The sequence below is a fragment of the Rhinatrema bivittatum genome, chromosome 12 (assembly GCF_901001135.1).
Source record: "Rhinatrema bivittatum chromosome 12, aRhiBiv1.1, whole genome shotgun sequence".
NCBI lineage: Eukaryota > Metazoa > Chordata > Amphibia > Gymnophiona > Rhinatrematidae > Rhinatrema > Rhinatrema bivittatum.
This window is the reverse complement of record NC_042626.1, coordinates 44,504,379-44,523,422: the sequence shown is the minus strand read 5'-3', so window position 1 is coordinate 44,523,422 and position 19,044 is coordinate 44,504,379. Positions and strand designations below refer to the sequence as shown.

General features: G+C 43.4%; 1 protein-coding gene across 1 annotated transcript in view; it reads left to right on the top strand.

Moving 5' to 3' along the window:
* The first annotated feature begins 822 nt into the window (after positions 1–822).
* The window catches only part of ST3GAL4 (ST3 beta-galactoside alpha-2,3-sialyltransferase 4), a 252,299-nt gene continuing 234,077 nt past the window's right edge, over positions 823–19,044 (top strand). Inside the window, exon 1 of the mRNA XM_029572370.1 lies at positions 823–1,047. The gene's annotated coding sequence lies outside the window, so the exon portion shown is untranslated. The remainder of the gene's footprint in view (positions 1,048–19,044) is intronic.

Here is a 19,044-nt window from a genome sequence, read left to right as displayed (position 1 = left end):
ATTTCTTGCTTTGCTATGTCTATTCCAGGCTTACCCCCCCTCCCATCCAGTTGCCTAAATGCTGCCTAGGAGGAGAGGGGCTTGAGTGGGAAGCCAGGACTGTTCTCTGCCTGAGATTCTGCACAGCTGGAAGGCAAGCAAATCTCCAGCTAGTAAGCTCCTCCCCTCCCCAATTTTTGCAGCCTTACGTACAGGCCTAGTGGGACTATTGACAAATTCAAGCCTGCTTCACTAGCATCATTCTTAGAGAAGACATCTTCCTATTACAAACCGAGTTCCCATGGATTCTCCTTCACCTGTGAATCAGAATTATAAGGCTAAGGTGTCAGGAAATCACAGGAGATCGAGCCCCCGCCAATTCCAGCAAGATCTCACGGAAAGGCTGAAAGAAAACCTTGAAAAATAAAGAAGGGTCCCCGAATGAGCCTTTTCCTGGGCGACATATTTCCTACATAATTAGCATTTCCCCCCAGAATTCTACTAGCATTGATCCTGGAGAAAAGTGGATTATCTGCGGTTGACCCAACGTCAGAATTAACCCAAGACGTTCATACCCCTCTCCTGAAGGCATTTAGGCGGTCTGGAATTGATGCCCAGCATCATTTCTAGATTGCCCCCTTTGCTGGTTCAAAAGAAGCTTTTAACAGCCCCGAAGGGACCCCCCCATCCCATCCCATCCCATCCCATCCCAGACGCAGGCACAGATAGCTCCAGATGCTGGTAAAGGAAAGGTCCGAGAGCCAGCAGGATTTGTTGTGCTTCACTGCGGGGTGGGAATTTCCCTCGGGGTTTTGTTTTTTTTTTCTCCCTTTCTTGAGTGGGGGCCGCACGTTCCTTTCGTCAGTGCAAAGCTCCCCCTTCTCCTCTCTCTCTCTCTCTCTCTTGTGCTGCTCGGCTGAGCGTGCGCAGGCGTCTCCTCTGCCGCCCCCCGCCGCCGCCGCCACTTCTCAGTCTCCTGTCTGCCGAGCTGCGCTGGATGCTCTGCGCTCCCCCGGGCCAGGGATCCGGGCAGTCCCCTCCCGCCCTGGACATAGCGGATCGGAGCGGGTGAGTACAGACCGGGGGGGGGCGCCCCTTAGCCAGGCGTCCCTTAGCCAGGCGTCTCTGCGCCCGCTCAGGGCTGATAGGGGGAGGGGAGACGGTGGGATGTGACTGACCTGGGGGTCTGGCTTGAAGCTGCTTCCTGTGCAGAGCTCCTTGGCAGTGTGCAAGAATGTGCCTGGAGCTGATCGATCCACAATCTAAACAGCATAACAAAAAGTCTCGTTTACGTGCTTTCAAAGATTAAGTAGCAGTTAACAGGAATACGAAGAGGCGCCCGACTTTCCCCTTCCTTGGAATAACTTCCGTTTTATTCAAGCGCAGGGGAAACAAAGAATGTATTTAAGTGTGTAACTTGCAGTGCCGCTGGGGTTAGGAGGCGATTAATCGGAAGCGGGGTTTCCCTGCCTCCCTTTCTTTGGATGTGACTCTCCGGAAAGCGAAAGCTGAAGGTGCCCAGCAGAGGATGGGCGCCCCGAGTCTGTTTGCCATGGTGGACGTGCTGGGCTGTCTCTCGGCTCCCTATCTCCGCACTCCAGCCCTGCCCCATCGCTCCCCCTTCTGAGACGGAGAACATGTGGCAGCTCCATCTCTTCCCCTCCCCCCCCCAGCAGCACCGATGACCCACTTATTACAAATTCCGGTGGCTGTCAAAGGCGGACTTCTCAGCCATTGTTTTCTGTACGTGTATGCTGGGCAGAATGGATGGACCGATTGGTCTTCTGCCGTCATTTCTATGTTTCTATATGTATTTTCCTTCCTGCTGAAAATTGAACTGTGAGAATATTCCTTGGGTGGGTGGGTATGTGTGCATGTGCTTACAATGATGGTGTCCTAGTGAAACGCTGCCTCTATTTATGGGGATTTACAAAATGTTAGCAGCTTAATTCTGGTTCACATTTCCCTAGTAGTAATATTTTTATAGTAGAAAAAAAAAGAGGTACTTGTTGGCGGATCTATTATGTTCAGACTTCTTCCCAATGTTCTTGAGCTGACTGGAGATTTTCTACCGACTTGCTATCTCCTATAAAAATAAATATTTGCATATACAATTTTATTATTATATTTTTATTTATTTAATCCCATGCATTTCAGAAGGGATTTGAGATGTTTCTCATCCAGGCTTCAAAGTATCGTCCTAAAGTACTTTTCCAAGCTGGCCTACCCTACTTCTGCTATGAAATGTGCACGAGTTCCAGCCATGCTCTCTTCCACCGCCTTATCACCCAGGCCGTAAAAAAAATGTTCATATTCATTTTAAAGGAAGCTTAGCCTTTATTGGTTTCACACTTGTGACCCCTCCCTTGTTTAACGTATTCCATGGCAGCAGACTACATGTAAATCCCAGTATTCTTAGCTGTAGGTAATTCAGTGGTCAGTGAAACAAGCTGAAGCAATGAGTTGGCCCCCACCCTGTTTTTTCTTCTTTAATTTCAGTTTTATTACTGAATATCTATAGTATGCCTTTCAACCTTTTGAAAGCTCTTTCTGCTATAGCCGCAAATAACTAACCGACATGTGAACCAAGGGAGTTGGAAAAGAGATCTTTTTTTTTTTTTAAACCAGTGGATGTTGCCTTATAAGAAATGCACACCTTTTTATTCCAAAAATGTATGAAGATTTACAGACTAAAATGTATTAGAACAAAAAAAAAAAAAGGGAACCAAGTAATAAGGCCAAAAGAGGACACCATAAAACCAAACCAAAACAGGAAATTGAATAATATGGGCACTTTAGCTAATAGTGTGTGAGGTCGGTTTAACCAGCCAAGGATTAACAGCTTTGTACAGATTTCAAAGGAAAAAAAATTAGTTCTCAGTGCAGTTGTAAACTAAGCATCTGGACAGTAACTTTTTCAGACAATTTCTCCTTTTAATTAGACTGCTTCCTGGGCTGACTCCTGCCAGCTGATGGTTTGTTTACTGTTTTCCTTTCAGAGGTTTATAATGTAGAAAAATGTAAATGAAAAACATTGCCTGAGGAAGGCATCTAATAGGTGCCAGCATTGCATCATTACATGTTCATTAACCTCATAAAAGTGTTATCTATGCTGTTTTCAGGTGGGCTTTCTTTTAGCTGCTTTTCATTTTTGCAACATGCGATTCTGTGACAGGGCCGTGCTGTGTACACGGTTGATTTTATAAATGGTAAGGCTGGGTGAGCCTTGGGCCCTGCTCCCGGCTGAGGCTCAGCTGCTATTCATTCTTGCAGAGAGCTCGTTAGGCCTGCCTTTTGCATGGTGGCCCCTTCGCTGCATGTGCCACTCAGTGTGGCCTTGCTCTCCTGCTGTCCTGGTCTCGCAGCAGCGCGCAAGGATAGTTAAAGCTCAGGCCTGCCAGGAGACGGAGAGAGTTCAGTACTCCCTGAACCAAGGAACCCTGGTCGCTTTTCCTCCTGAACAAGTTTTGCTGCTTGTTTTAAAGCAGCAGTTTTAATAAATAAAATTAGGCTGAGGAGTTGCTGCCTTGGGAGCACTGAGTCTGTACTCATGTATGTTTATAGGAGTGGCCTGCGCACAGCATGAGGAACTCACTGTGGAGTATTCCCACTCCGTTATCTTCCTTTCTTTCTGATATACACGGTTCCCCAGGCCGGGGGTTCCTGATCTGGCTCTGTCCATACCTCCTTTAGTAGGTTGAGTGCCCTACTTAGATTTATGTACCTGCTGAATTAATATCGCTTCTTGCTACATTTCTTGTTTTTCCTTTCCTTTTTTTTTTTCCTTTTTCTGTAATTGGATTCCCACATTGTGGACTAATGGAAGGAAAGAAGAAAATATTTTTGTATTTTCTTTATTTTTCTCCTTTTCTGTTTCTTGAATGTATGTTAACACTTTTTATAAATAATTAAAAAAAAAAAAAGTGGTAGGAGTGGGATATGGAGCCTGAGGAGGGGACAGACTAGGGTGGGAGGAGGTGTAACAGAGGAGATGCATCTGGGGTGAGAGAGAGAGAAGACATGGGTGAGCGGAAGAAGGAAAGAAAGTGGGGAGATTGAAGAGCTGGAAAAAAAGAGAGGAAACAGAAATATAGATGGAGGGGAAGAAGTCTGGTGAGGGACAGGAGAGCGATGGAGGGGATGGAAGGTTGGAAGGAAAAGCACAAGGAAGATGGAGAGAAATTGAAGAAAAGGGTGAAACAGCAATAGAGATTTGCACCCTGAGATGGGATGATGAGAAAAGCTGACCACATGAAGAAATGGGGAGACAAAACTGAGATAGAAAGATGGAATAAACAGAGGCAAGGGAAAACCAGAGATGCAAAAACTTGGAAAAGAATGTTGTTTTAGTTATCTTTTTGTTACAATTGTGTGCATTTTCTCTGTATAATTAAGTTGGCTCGGCTTGTGTTTTGGATCTCAGAGCCAGGCCAGGCTCCTTGGCTCGCCACTGCTGTCCTCCACATCTATCCCAAGCATATCCAAAATCTGCCACAGTGATGGCCTCCACCATTTCAGGCCTTACCATTTTTAGATTTGCTTCTTATAAAACCAGTACTTAAGCCAATACCCAGGCCCCATTCTGTTTCTTATTATCTAGTAAAATAATCATTGCTGTAAGACTGGTGCTGTGTACATTGGTGCTTTAGACATAATCATTACTTTAAAGTTGTATGTACAGCATTGTATACATTGATAGTGCTTTTTGTTTATTTATTAAGAGATTTATATGCCACAAAATACCGAATTCTAAGTGACTCTAAAAAAAAATGCATTAATTAAAACTAACAGACCACACCATTGCTGTGTGATTGTACAATGCTGTCTCAGGTCATTGTATGTACGAAGCCTCTGGAAGCTGGGGCTGTGGAGTTCAAAGCCTGGATCGCTCACGGTGGAGTCCTTTCCCGAGGGCTGCTGGGAACGGTATGCAGATGAGTCTTCCGGTCCTCTTATGCTGCCTTCTGGTTCTTTGCTTTGGGCTTTTACTTAGGAAGATGTATGAGATACCCATGTCAGAAATGACATTCAAAGGTGATGATTTAACAGAGCTGAATCAAATGGAAGATGCAATAGACAAATTGACAAACTAAAGAGTAGAAAATCACCTGGACCAGATGGTATACATTCCAGAGTTCTGAAAAATGAAATTGTGGGCTTGCTATTATTAATTTGTAAACTATCATTAACATTGCCTATGGTACCTGAAGACTGGAGCATTGCCAATGTAACACCAATTTTTAAAAATGGATCAAAGCGTGATCCAGGAAACTACAGACCAGTGAATCTGAAGTCTGTGCCAGGAAAAATGGTGGAAATTATCATAAAGAAAAAAATTACTGAACATATAGGCATAGTTTTAATGGGACAAAACCAACATGAATTTAGCCAAGGGAAGACTTCCCTCAACAATCTGCTACATTTTTTTGAGGGTGTAAATAAACATGTGGATAAAGATGAGCCAGTTGATAGAATGTGTCTAGTTTTTCAGAAAGCACTTCTCAAAGTCCCTCATATGAAATTTCTTAGGGAATTAAAAAGTCATGGGATAGGTGGCAGTGTCCTATTGTGGATTGCCAACTGGTTAAAACATAGAAAACAGAGAGTAGGGCTAAATGGTAAATTTTCCCCACGGAAAAAGGTGAATAATGGAGTGCCCAGGGATCTGCTGTGGGACCACTGCTTTTTAATATATTTTGTAAATGACCTGGAAATGAGAACAATGAGTGAGGTGATCAAATTTATCAATGTCAAAAAAAATTATTCAAAGTTGTTAAATCACAAGAGGATTGTGAGAAATTGCAAGAGGTCCTTGCGAGACTAGGCATGCAAATGGCAAATGAAATTTAATGTGTACAAGTGCAAAGTAGTGCACTTAGGGAAGAGTAACCCAAATTATAGCTACACAATATATAAGGTTCCACATTAGGAATTACCATTCAGGAAAAGGATCTAGGTGTCATCATTGATAATATATTGAAATCTTCTACTCTGTGTGCAGCAGCAGCCAAAAAATGCAAATAGAATGCTATGTGTGGGTCCCCTTGGCTGCCCACTAGATGGCCCTAGATCCCTGTGATAGCTTTTTCAGTGCAGTAGGCGAGACAATTTCTATGCAGCACCCCCCCTTGAGGCTGGCTGTAAATGCTATCTCTCTCGTGGCAGGGCTAGTGACAGCCAGTGTGGTCATTTTGGTTAAGCATCTGAGAAGTGTGAGGAGCTGTTTTGTTTTTCTCCCTGGCTGAGTTAGGCCCACTAACCCAACTTGGTGGCTTCTTTTGGAGAGGATTCATTATTGGTTCACTCCCTGCCGGAGAGGGATGGCCTCATTCCTGAAAGAGTCTTTGTTGAACTTTTGATTATTTAGAAATTGTTTTTGACTGGATTGAAACCCTGGACCCTTTGGTGAGGGACAAGCCCCAAACCCAGAGGCTGAAATTCTCAGTTTCATTCCCCTCCCATGGAGAGGCATCAGTAACTGTTCACTTCAGAGGAGATTTTTTGGACTTTTCAGTGGGTGGTTATTTTTGGTTTTTGTTTTTGTTTTCTCTCTTTGGTTATGAGGAGGTTTCAGTCATCCCATCCTCACTGGGAAGCTAGGCTTCTCTGTCCCCCAGAGAGATCACATTCATTAGAGGTTGGGAGAGGAGAAGAGAGAGAGCTTGGAGACCCACAACTGGATTTTCACCCTTGGGACACAGGACACAGGCTGGGGAGAAGAAGGAACTTGACATTTGGACCAAAGTTAGGAGTTTTGCATGATTTGGGGACTCCCCCTGCACATAGGAGTACCCTGGACAACTTACACACTCAGTAAGGGAGTGTCTAGTGACATCCCAGAGTTTGAGGTAAATGACAACTACACAGAGGAAGAAAGATACAAAGTTCCAAGTGTAAATTGCACAGTTAAAGCACAGATTGTATGAAGGACAGTATAGAACTTGATTGGACATTCTCTGTCCCTGCAGCAAGCTATCTCAGAACACCGAAAGAGAGTGACTGTAATGCACACACATTAGGTATTTTATTGATGTCTGGGAAATGTTTCATAGTTTTTGTTTGTTTTTAATTATTGGCTGCTGTTCTATTCATCAGCTATTTGTGGAAATACTTATTCTTTTTATTGGGATGTTTTTATTGTGGTGTTTTTATATTCATTAATTTTATTGTTTTGAAGAGTATTATTTCTGTTTTTCCATTTTGCACTGCATACAGTCTATCTTCTTGTGCTTTCCAGTTCAGCCTTTGTCTGTGCATTTCTATTTATATTTTATGGTCTCTTTATTCTGTATTTAGTGAGGGTTTGTCTGTGTTCTGATGTGTGACTGAGGGGGGAGGTATTCTGCTAGTGCATAGTTTCTGTGTAGGGATCTATAGCAGCCTGACTTGTTCTGTTTTCCTAATAGGAGGTGTATTGGTGTTCAGGGCCTGGTGTAATATTTGCTACGTTGCCTTTTCAGAGGAGTTTTTTTACTGTTTGAGTGCTGGCAGTTAGTATAGGAAGTTTGCTATATTGTAATTGTAATTCAGTTTACTCTGGACTTTCTGAGGGCAAAGACCATACCCAAAATGCATTATAAACGGCCTAATAACATTTGTATTCCAAGTGTGTTTATTGCAGGGCTGTGATATTGTAACCTCAGGAGAGTATACTTTCAGTGTTCTTTTTCATGTAAAATTTGGTGTTATAAATGCAGGATTTTGAATTATGTATGGTGAGGGCAGACCAAGAGTCCATCAAGCCCAGCATCCTGTTTCCAACAGAGGCGATACCACGCCACAAGAACCTGGCAATTACCCAAACACTAAGAAGATCCCATGCTACTGGTGCAATTAATAGCAGTGGCTATTCCCTAAGTAAACTTGATTAATAGCCGTTAATGGACTTCTCCAAGAACTTATCCAAACCTTTTTTGAACCCAGCTACACTAACTGCACTAACCACATCCTCTGGCAACAAATTCCAGAGCTTTATTGTGCATTGAGTGAAAAAGAATTTTCTCCAATTAGTCTTAAATGTGCTACTTGCTAACTTCATGGAATGCCCCCTAGTCCTTCTATTATTCGAAAGTGTAAATAACCGAGTCACATCTACTCGTTCAAGACCTCTCATGATCTTAAAGACCTCTATCGTATCCCCGCTCAGCCGTCTCTTCTCCAAGCTGAACAGCCCTAACCTCTTCAGCCTTTCCTCATAGGGAAGCTGTTCCATCCCCTTTATCATTTTGGTTGCCCTTCTCTGTACCTTCTCCATCGCAGCTATATCTTTTTTGAGATGCGGCGACCAGAATTGTACATAGTATTCAAGGTGCGGTCTCACCATGGAGCAATACAGAGGCATTATGACATTTTCCATTCTATTAAGCATTCCCTTCCTAATAATTCCTAACATTCTATTTGCTTTTTTGACTGCTGCAGCACACTGAGCCGACAATTTTAAAGTATTATCCACTATGATGCCTAGATCTTTTTCCTGGGTGGTAGCTCCTAATATAGAACCTAACATCGTGTAACTACAGCAAGGGTTATTTTTCCCTATATGCAACACCTTGCATTTGTGCACATTAAATTTCATCTGCCATTTGGATGCCCAATCTTCCAGTCGTGCAAGGTCCTCCTGTAATGTATCACAATCCGCTTGTGATTTAACTACTCTGAATAAGTTTGTATCATCCGCAAATTTGATAACCTCACTCATTGTATACCTTTCCAGATCATTTATATATATATTGAAAGGCACTGGTCCAAGTACAGATCCCTGAGGCACTCCACTGTTTACCCTTTTCCACTGAGAAAATTGACCATTTAATCCTACTCTCTGTTTTCTGTCTTAACCAGTTTGTATTTTGTAATCCACAAAGAAAATAAATTTGGCCAATGTTTTTATCTTTTGTGCTTTTAATACTCTGAACAACGGGGATCTATTTTATTTCACTGAAAGCTTAAGGCCTGTCGCTGATTGCCCTATATAAAATTTTCCATCAGTAACTTGCTGAATGTAGATTGGAGTATCCTGTCTCCAGAATAGGCTGGAAGTATAGTGATTTGTGGACACACTTCAAGAGGTTCTGCTCAGACAATTAGCGGAACCCGCAAGAGGAGGGGGTGATACTGACCTGGTTCTCACAAACAATGAAGCAAGGTGTTCACCTGAGCACCAGTGATCATCAAATGGTATAGTTTGATATACTGATCAAGGCAGAGAGGAGGTGTACAGAATCGTGAATTTCAAAAATACCGACCTTGGTAAATCGGGGAAATAAAGAGCTGGCAGGCTGGGAGGATATAGCTGAACTGGAAGAACAGAGGCTAAACTAAAACGTTAAATAAGGGCAACACATTTTTATAGGAAGGAAAATAAAAGCAAGAAAAGGTTTTCCAAAGAGGCTGAAAAAAAGACCAAAAGACTAGCTTTCAGAGTATAAAGGATCTCAAAAAGATAAACATAGAGAAGAATATTTGGGAAAGCTGAAAGAGACAAAGAAATCAGAATGGCAAAAGCACAAATAAAAGCAAAATATAGAAGCATGATGGTAAAAAAACACCCTATGGTCTATCTAGTCTGCCCATCTACACCAACTATTCAGCTTTATAATCCCTACCATTCCCTCAGAATCCTCTGTGTTTATTCTGTGCTTTCTTGAATTCAGATATGGTTTTTATCTCCATTCCAATACTATTCCATGCATCTACTACCCTCTCTGTAAAAAAAGAAATATTTCCCAATATTTCTCTTATCTACCCCCTTTCTCTTTCATCTTATAACCCCTCATCCTAAAACCTCCTTTCTGCTAAAAGAGGTTTGCATCCTATGTATGGAAACCTTGGAGGGATTTAAATCCCTCCATCATCACTCACCTTTTCTCTAGGTTATACATGTTTAGATTATCTGTCCCTTATGCTTTAGAACAAAGACCACTGACCATTTTAGTAGCCACTCTGCACTGATTCCAAAACAGTATTCCAAATTGTCTCACCAGGGGCCTATACAGGTGCAATACCACCTCTCCCTTTTTCTACTGACGTTTCCTCTCCCTATGCAGCCAAACATTTACATCTCCCCTGGGTTTTTGCAGCCTTCATGCATAAGTGCATTTAAATCTTAGCTGCCAGATCCTAGACCATTCCTTTAAACTTTGCTAGATCCCTCCTCATGTATTCCATGTTGCAGAGTTTGGTATCGGCTAAAACACCAATCCTTCCTGGCAATCCTTCTGCAATGTTGCTTATGAAAATGTTGAACCAATCTAAGAATCAATGTCTCTGGCACACCCCTAGTAATGATGTGATAAGACTTTTTCAGATATAAAGGAGGAAGGCCAGAGGTGGAACTATAAGATTAAAAGGTGAAGAGTAGCAGTGCGTAGAGCGGGTCAACGAGAAAGCAGAAATGCTAAACATATACTTCTGTTCAGTGTTCACTAAAGACGACTTTGGAGAAAGACCGCTGATGTTTGGCAAGGAGGTAAATACCATAGCATTCACGGAGGAGTGCGTTTGTGTGGAACTTGCAAAACTGAAGGTGGAGAAAGCCATGGAGCCAGATGAGGTACATTCAAGAATATCAAGGTAACTTGGAGAGGTCTTGGTGGGTCATCTGAAGGACTTGTTCAATAAATCACTGGAGATGGGAGTGATTCTGTGGGACTGGAGAAATCACGTTTCACAAAAGTGGTAACAGGAGAGAGGCCTCAGGATCATGGTATCTGATGATCTCAAGGCGGTGAAACAGTCTAACAAGGCAATGGCTAGAGCCAGAGGTCTGCTAGGCTGCATAGAGAGAAGCATAACCAGGAGAAAAAAAGGAGTTGATAATGTCTCTATACGGTTTGTTGGTGAGGCCTCATTTGAAATACCTGGTTCAGTTTTGGAGGATGTATCTTTTTTTTTTTTTTTTTTTAAAGGGTTAGAGAGATGCTAGAAGCGGTGCAGAGAGAGGCAACTAAAATGTTGGGGGATCTGCACCAAAAGAGTTAGAAGAAAAGGTGGGCTAGGATACAAACATTCAAATATCTGAAAGAGATTAATGCACAAATAAACCTTTTTCCAATGGAAAGAAAGCTATAGAACTAGGAGTCACAGCTTTAAACCACAAAGAGGTAGATTCAGGAACAACTTCTGAAAATATTTTTCCTGGAGGAAAGGAGGAGCAGAGGTGATATGATACAGACTTTCAGATACTTGAAAGGTGTTAATGATCCAAAGACAACGACAAACCTTTTCCGTAGGAAAAAAATCAGCAGAACCAGGGGTCACGATTTGAAGCTCCAGGGAGGAAGATTCAGAACCAATGTCAGGAAGTATTTCTTCACGGAGAGGGTGGTGGATGCCTGGAATGCCCTTCCGGAGGATGTGGTGAAGACCAGAACTGTGAAGGACTTCAAAGGGGCATGGGATAAACACTGTGGATCCATAAAGTCAAGAGGCCGCCAATGAAGAGTGGGTGACTCGCCAGAATGATGGCTACTGCCTGGAGACAATACCCTTATTAAATAAACATACACATGCTTACTGTGACTCCAACATCGCTCTAAGCTTCAACAGCAAGAGGAAATGTGGAAAAAAGGATTCACACTCACAAAGAGGGGAGTAGCTGGCTTGTTACGGCGGTTACTACCCCAAATCAAATGTGCCTGATACTTCACTTTCAATGCATATACAGCATAGTTCTCTGCTTCAACGGCAGGGGAGAAGAAAAACTGATACTTCACACATCCAGCAGAGCTCTCTGCTTCAACGGCAGGGGAGAAGAAAAGAGGGTTCGCACTCACAAAGCGGGGAGTAGCTGGCTTGTTACGGCGGTTACTACCCCAAACCAAATGTGCCTGATACTTCACTTTCGATGCATATCCAGCATGGCTCTCTACTTCAACAGCATGGGAGAAGACTGATACTTCACGCATATCCAGCATAGCTCCCTGCTTCAACGGCAGGGGAGAAGAAAAACAACCAATAAGGGCTGTATAACATAGTCTGGGTAAAACAAATAAGCATGGGTGTAGCTTGCTTATTGGCAGGGGAGAAGCTTGCTTATTAGCAGGGGAGAAGAAAAACAACCGATTAGGGCTGTATAACATAGTCTGGGTAAAACAAATAAGCATGGGTGTAGCTTGCTTATTGCGGCGGCTACTACCCCTAACTAATCAAGCTAGATATTTCACTTGGATGCAGCTCCATCACTGCTCTCTACATTAAAGGTGGGAGTGGAAGGGAAATAGAACCAAGAGCTAAGAGAAACAGATAAGATGAGAGAAAAAAATGTGTGAAGCTTGCTGGGCAGACTGGATGGGCCGTTTGGTCGTCTTCTGCCGTCATTTCTATGTTTCTATGTTTCTATATATATATGGAAAGAGTGGTGGATGCATGGAATGATCTCCGGAAGGAAGTGGTGGATACGAAGACAGTTGCAGAATTAAAAAGAGCTTGAGACGAACCCAGTAACCTATCATTAAAATCATCCATTGTACCTGAAGACTGGAGGGTGGCCAATGTAAACCCAATATTTAAAAAAGGCTCCAGGGGCGATCCGGGTAACTATAGACCAGTGAGCCTGACTTCAGTGCTGGGAAAAATAGTGGAAACTATTCTCAAGATCAAAATCGTAGAGCATATAGAAAGACATGATTTAATGGGACACAGCCAACATGGATTTACCCAAGGGAAGTCTTGCCTAACAAATCTGCTTCATTTTTTTGAAGGGGTTAATAAATATGTGGATAAAGGTGAACCAGTAGATGTAGTGTATTTGGATTTTCAGAAGGCGTTTGACAAAGTCCCTCATGAGAGACTTCTATGAAAACTAAAAAGTCATGGGATAGGAGGAGATGTCCTTTCGTGGATTACAAACTGTTTAAAAGACAGGAAACAGAGAGTAGGATTAAATGGTCAATTTTCTCAGTGGAAAAGGGTAAACAGTGGAGTGCCTCAGGGATCTGTACTTGGACCGGTGCTTTTCAATATATATATTAATGATCTGGAAAGGAATACGACGAGTGAGGTTATCAAATTTGCAGATGATACAAAATTATTCAGAGTAGTTAAATCACAAGCAGACTGTGATACATTACAGGAGGACTTTGCAAGACTGGAAGATTGGGCATCCAAATGGCAGATGAAATTTAATGTGGACAAGTGCAAGGTGTTGCATATAGGGAAAAATAACCCTTGCTGTAGTTACACGATGTTAGGTTCCATATTAGGAGCTACCACCCAGGAAAAAGATCTAGGCATCATCGTGGATAATACTTTAAAATCGTCGGCTCAGTGTGTTGCAGCAGTCAAAAAAGCAAATAGAATGTTAGGAATTATTAGGAAGGGAATGGTTAATAGAATGGAAAATGTCATAATGCCTCTGTATTGCTCCATGGTGAGAGCGAACCTGGAATACTGTGTACAATTCTGGTCGCCTTATCTCAAAAAAGATATAGCTGCGATGGAGAAGGTACAGAGAAGGGCAACCCAAATGATAAAGGGGATGGAACAGCTCCCCTATGAGGAAAGGCTGAAGAGGTTAGGGCTGTTCAGCTTGGAGAAGAGACGGCTGAGGGGGTATATGATAGAGGTCTTTAAGATCATGAGAGATCTTGAACGAGTAGATGTGAATTGGTTATTTACACTTTTGAATAATAGAAGGACTAGGGGGCATTCCATGAAGTTAGCAAGTAGCACATTTAAGACTAATCGGAGAACATTCTTTTTCCCTCAACGCACAATAATGCTCTGGAATTTGTTGCCGGAGGATGTGGTTAGTGCAGTTAGTGTAGCTGGGTTCAAAAAAGGTTTGGATAAGTTCTTGGAGGAGAAGTCCAATAATGGCTATTAATCAATTATACTTAGGGAATAGCCACTGCTATTAATTGCATCAGTGGCATGGGATCTTCTTAGTGTTTGGATAATTGCCAGGTTCTTGTGGCCTGGTTTGGCCTCTGTTGGAAACAGGATGCTGGGCTTCATGGACCCTTGGTCTGACCCAGCATGGCAATTTCTTATGTTCTTATGTTCAGGATCCCTTACTGGCAGGAAGACAGACAGAAAACACAGGGGGTAATCTGCATGGCACAGTGGTTCAACGCAAAACTTCATTAACATGATTTATAGCGGGCTTTCAAGAAAAAACAGGGGGGAGGGGTCACCTGCAAGGGAGTGTCAGCCACAACCCTAAAATCCTTGCTGAGTAGACTGGATGGGCCATTTCTGCCAACATTCACTACATTACCACGTTAAAGCTTGTGGCTTGCTTGTTATTCCTCTGTATTCCCATGCTCTTGCAAAATCGCATCCCACTTTTCCCTGCTGACTGAACCCTCCTAGAAGTAGTGCAGCCTATGTTTTTCATCAGAATTTTTTTCTTCATATATTTTTGGAATGGCTTTTGATGACTCAACTCATCTCCCTCAGCCAAAGGCTTGTCCTGAAATGTGAATCTTTCTGTGCTGGACTTGCTCAAAGTGTTTCCTGAAAGTGCGGTTTGGCTAGTGATCCCCTAGAAAGGCCCATTTCCTTTTGCTTTGAGTGGATCTGCTTTTTTTTTTTTTTGTTCTGTTTTTTGCCGATTCAGCTATGTTACTGAGAATCAGAATGAGGTTCTTGGGATGATGATGATAGGATGAGCTAATTCTTTTTTGCCAACTGTGAATCATTCAGGGGCTTCCTGATGCCAGCACATGATCACACCACCAATGTGGTTCACTGAACTAGATGCTTATGAGCCACCCACATGAACGGTACGGGGACAGATCTGGAAAGTAACAGCTTCATAAGCAAATTGATTACTTCTCTGTTTGGCACAAACGTATGCAACAATTTATTTATATTGTACCGTGCGATGTCCCTTTACTCCTGGATATGAGGATGTCTGTGATCCCCTTCATGAAAATAGTAGCACTTTCAAAAACTAAACAGTTTTATTAGGAAGGGGCTTTATAAAAATAAAATCTTGCTTTTTTTTTTTTCCAGCTTTTTGGTGGTTTCCTCCTGCGTAGAATCTGGGCTGGGAGCTGGCACCGTGAGTCTTGTTTGCCCTCTCCCGGTTAATAACAGATTGTTGCAGTGATAGTGCAGCACCCGTCTGAGGACTGCAGGCTTCCGGCCACCAACTGGCACCGTTGAGCAGTGGTTAAGGCTTCTTCCCTTCTGCCCTCCCCCCTCCCACCTCGCGCTTCAGGGGCTGCGGTGCTGCCTCTCCAACGTTCCCAGCCTCTGCTGGGATTGGGGGAGGGGGGAGGGCCCAGGAATCAAATTCAGGGCCTGTACATGGACCTACCAGGCCTGCCTGCCCACAAAATTAAATCTTTTTAAAAGTTATTTGTAAACTTGTAAGAGCCTGTGAGCGAACATGGTTTTTCCCCCTCCTTGTCAGTAGAACATCTGGAGGCTTCCTTTCCCATTATTTTTAGAGCAAATTTAGCAGAAAACCACACTTGAGGCCTGACGCCCTGATTTTCATAGGCTTTCCAAAGTAACCAGGAGAGAAAAACAGTATCGAGTTACTTTTCGAGAAACTAATAATTGCGGCTCCTTCTCTGCCAGCACTTATGATGTTAATGTTACTGTGCATGAGAAGGACCTCCTGGCCCTCCCAGTCTGCTTTGTTGCCCTCTGCTTCCTGTACCACTGCAGACCCCATTTCATCTCACGTCCTCACCTTTACCACTCTCCTCTATATCTGTCCCAAGCATGTGTAAACTGACGCAGCTTGGTTTCCAGCACCTCTATTGGGAGGTTATTCCAGGCATCTGCCACAGAACATGGGACTCTCAGTAGAGAAGTATTTTCCCATGTTTCCTGCAAACCTTCTCCCCCCTCAGCTTCATGTCATGACACTTGCAGACGAAGGAAGTCACTCTGGTTCCCCATATTTGCTCCATAAGATCAAAATTGTAAAAGGTTTCCTGTATCGGCGCAATCCTCTCTCTATACTATAAAAACATTAGGCGCTCCAGGTGAGCATCGCGGCATGTTTGCATGGTAATAATGCCCACCTGCAGCTGGAGGAGGGGGCGCTGCTGGCACAGGAGGACTCGGTCAGTGGGGGTGAGGAGAGACTGGATCAGCACTTTGGCTGGTGGTGTTTGCCAGCCCTCACCAGCAGAAATGGAAAGAAGTGTGATGGCAGTGGTAGAAAGGCCAGCGGGGTTTCCCAGGTCACACCAGCCACAAGAAGGCGAGTCCTGAAGTTGAAGGAGTGAGAGGGGAGTGGGTGAGGGGGAGGAGAGGAGAAAGGGAGGGAAGGAAGATGTTGAAGGAATGCAAGGAGGAGAGGGGTAGGAGGAGGGTCGGGGTGAGTGAGAATAGTGGGAGGGGAGAGGTAGAGGGGAGGGAAGAAAGGAGGGGCAGGTCAGGGACAAGGCCTTCATATCTCCACTCTGTGTGTGGGAGAGGGGAAAAGGGGGAGAAAGCTGTGAAAGTGAGGAGGAAAGAGTGCACACACACACAAACACACGGCACCTCCCATCTCATAACTCCTCATCCCACACACAAACATACTAGGGGCAAGGGTCAAAGAGGCCACAGTGCCTGCATATACACACATGGGAGAGAGAGGGGGAGACTGTGCCACCGACATGGGGGAAGGGGTGGAAGTAGAGTGTGCATGCACTCACAATCCCCTCCCACATCACACCACATGGGGAGGGAGTAAGGGGAAATGTAAAGAGTGCATGCACTCACACCCCATAGTTTCCCCCCCTTCCCTCCCACACACATTCACATATTCTCTCTCTCTCTCTTGCTCTCACACATGGGGGGGGGGGTGAAAGTGGAGAGTGTGTGCTCACTCACCCCCACACACACAAGGGGAAGGAGGAGGGGGAGAAGGTAGAGATTGTGTGCGCGCACACACACACACACACACACACCCTATCAACCCTACCCCCATCACACACACACACACAAAGCACAGAGGAGAGGGAAGGAGAGGAACAAAGTGGAGAGTGCAAGGGGGAAAGAGTAGCAACCCCCACACTCCTAAACCACCAGCATCTTCCCACATACACTCATCTCTCTCCTACGCCACTGAGCCCCTGAAACCACCTCCCAATAGTCCACCCCAACAAAGCAAGTACAAGATACCTGGCTGCATGAATTAGAGAGGGTAATGGAGCTATAAAACATGCTCATTCAATTCTAAACTTCTCTTTCTCCAGGTTTCTCTTAAATCCACACACACTCGGAGGGGGAAAAAAGAGGGTCTGGGTTATGCATTCTGCCTCTCTCTCTCCACTCTGCCTATTAGTACGTAGGTCATTGGCCCTGCCCAGCCGTTTCTTGCATTTTCTGCCTAGGCAGGAATGTAGAGTCCAGAGTGGAGAACCCACCAGTGGGTTTGGTGAGCAAAATGAACAGGGGCACAGCTATAGACTCTAGGGAGAGCACGCTCATAAATATTTACTTACGAGGTGGAGATTTCATCCTTCCTTATAAATACATAGATATAATAGAGAAAATCACCTTCTTTGGAGTATTAAACACGTACGTAAATGTTTGAAATTAAGCAGTAACTGGACTTGAGCTAACGGTGAAAAGGCGTGAGCTAACTCTAAATAAATAAATGTTAAGTACTCTGTAAAGGAGTGTACCTTAGACCATCCTTAAAATCCAGGACCAGGCTTTTAGGCTGGTCCGACTTAAGACAGCCACAAGAGAATCCTGGTTGAGGGTGTTTCCCCTGGAGAGAGAGATAAGAGGCCATGGCCCAGAGGGAAAACGGAGACTAGAACTTTGCTGAAACTATTTATCTGTAAACTGCTGAGGTAAGCAGATGTTTAATTTGCCTGTAATAATTAAGTCTGCAGAAGAATAGTCTAGAATGCAATCTACTTTGTACTCCAGCAAGCTAAAGACCGTTCATGCTTTGTTATTACATATTCATTACAGCACTGCTTGGACCTTTAGAACATCCAGAACATTCACTCATTTTGGGCTTGTGGATGGAATTCTAGGTATCGGAGGTTAAACTTTTCTCCGGAATTCATGACAGATTTAACAGTAGTTCTGTAACGTGTTAGTCTTCTCTGGTGTTCTAATAATAATAACTGATGATATTTATTTGTAGAGCACTGTCAGTAAAAATTGATGCTTTGTCAGCATTATCTGTGCACTGTGCTCTCCTTTGGTAAATCATCACCTTGTCAGCATAGTGTGTGCTTCCTTGGTAAATAGGCATCTTTTTTTTCGTTGTTTCAGGTTATGCTACATATCATTTTACAGCATTGGGGTCCTTGTGAGAAAGAGGTGTAGCATTGTACCCAGCTTTTTATGTAGTATGCATAGCCAGCTGCCTTAAGATGGGGAGAAGTTTCTAATATGACCTGCAAGAATATGAATAGGAAATATTTTAAGAATTCACTGAATAGCAGCTGTAGCCAGTCCAGTTTTTCCTAGGTGCTTAGTTTGGAGCTTCTCCTTCACTGAAAATGAAAGGAATAGACCTCTAAATATAAAAGAATTGTATGAGTTTATGCCTGTAGTTTTGGAGAAAGTCACATGACTTGCATCATTCCTGAAAGGCCGAGCCAGTTCAGGTTTTGCCCCATTGCATCTATGGCCTTATAGTTCTGCTCTTTGCTTTCTATTTTCCTAAAGACAAAAAGCAATTCCTAAATGAAATAAAATGAAAACTGGAACTGCAAGTTGACAGGACTGATCGGATGAAGCTAGGACTGGCTCAACTTATTCATAGGTAGCCTGGGTTAGGTGACTGTACTCCAGAAGAAAAGTCCGCCCTATGGTGTATCTACTCCTGTAATTTGCACATTGTTGATATGTGATGGAAAGGTTTTAGCAACTTAAAGATGGTAATATCCCAAATTGGAGCCAGCACTGTTTAATTGGTTAAAGAGATGCCCAAAATGAGTAAGATTGAAATTCTTTTTATATGATGTATAGTGTTAACTGTAGCACTACAAATTTCTTTTCACACCAGCACTTGGTCATATCTTCCTGGCTGATTCTGACTGCATTAGGGCTGGAGTTGGAGAGGGACAGAGGCTTCAATTTAATTATAGGGCTTTGGATGTGTCAGAAGGTGGATAGTTAACCACAGATTTTCTTTCCATTACACTAATT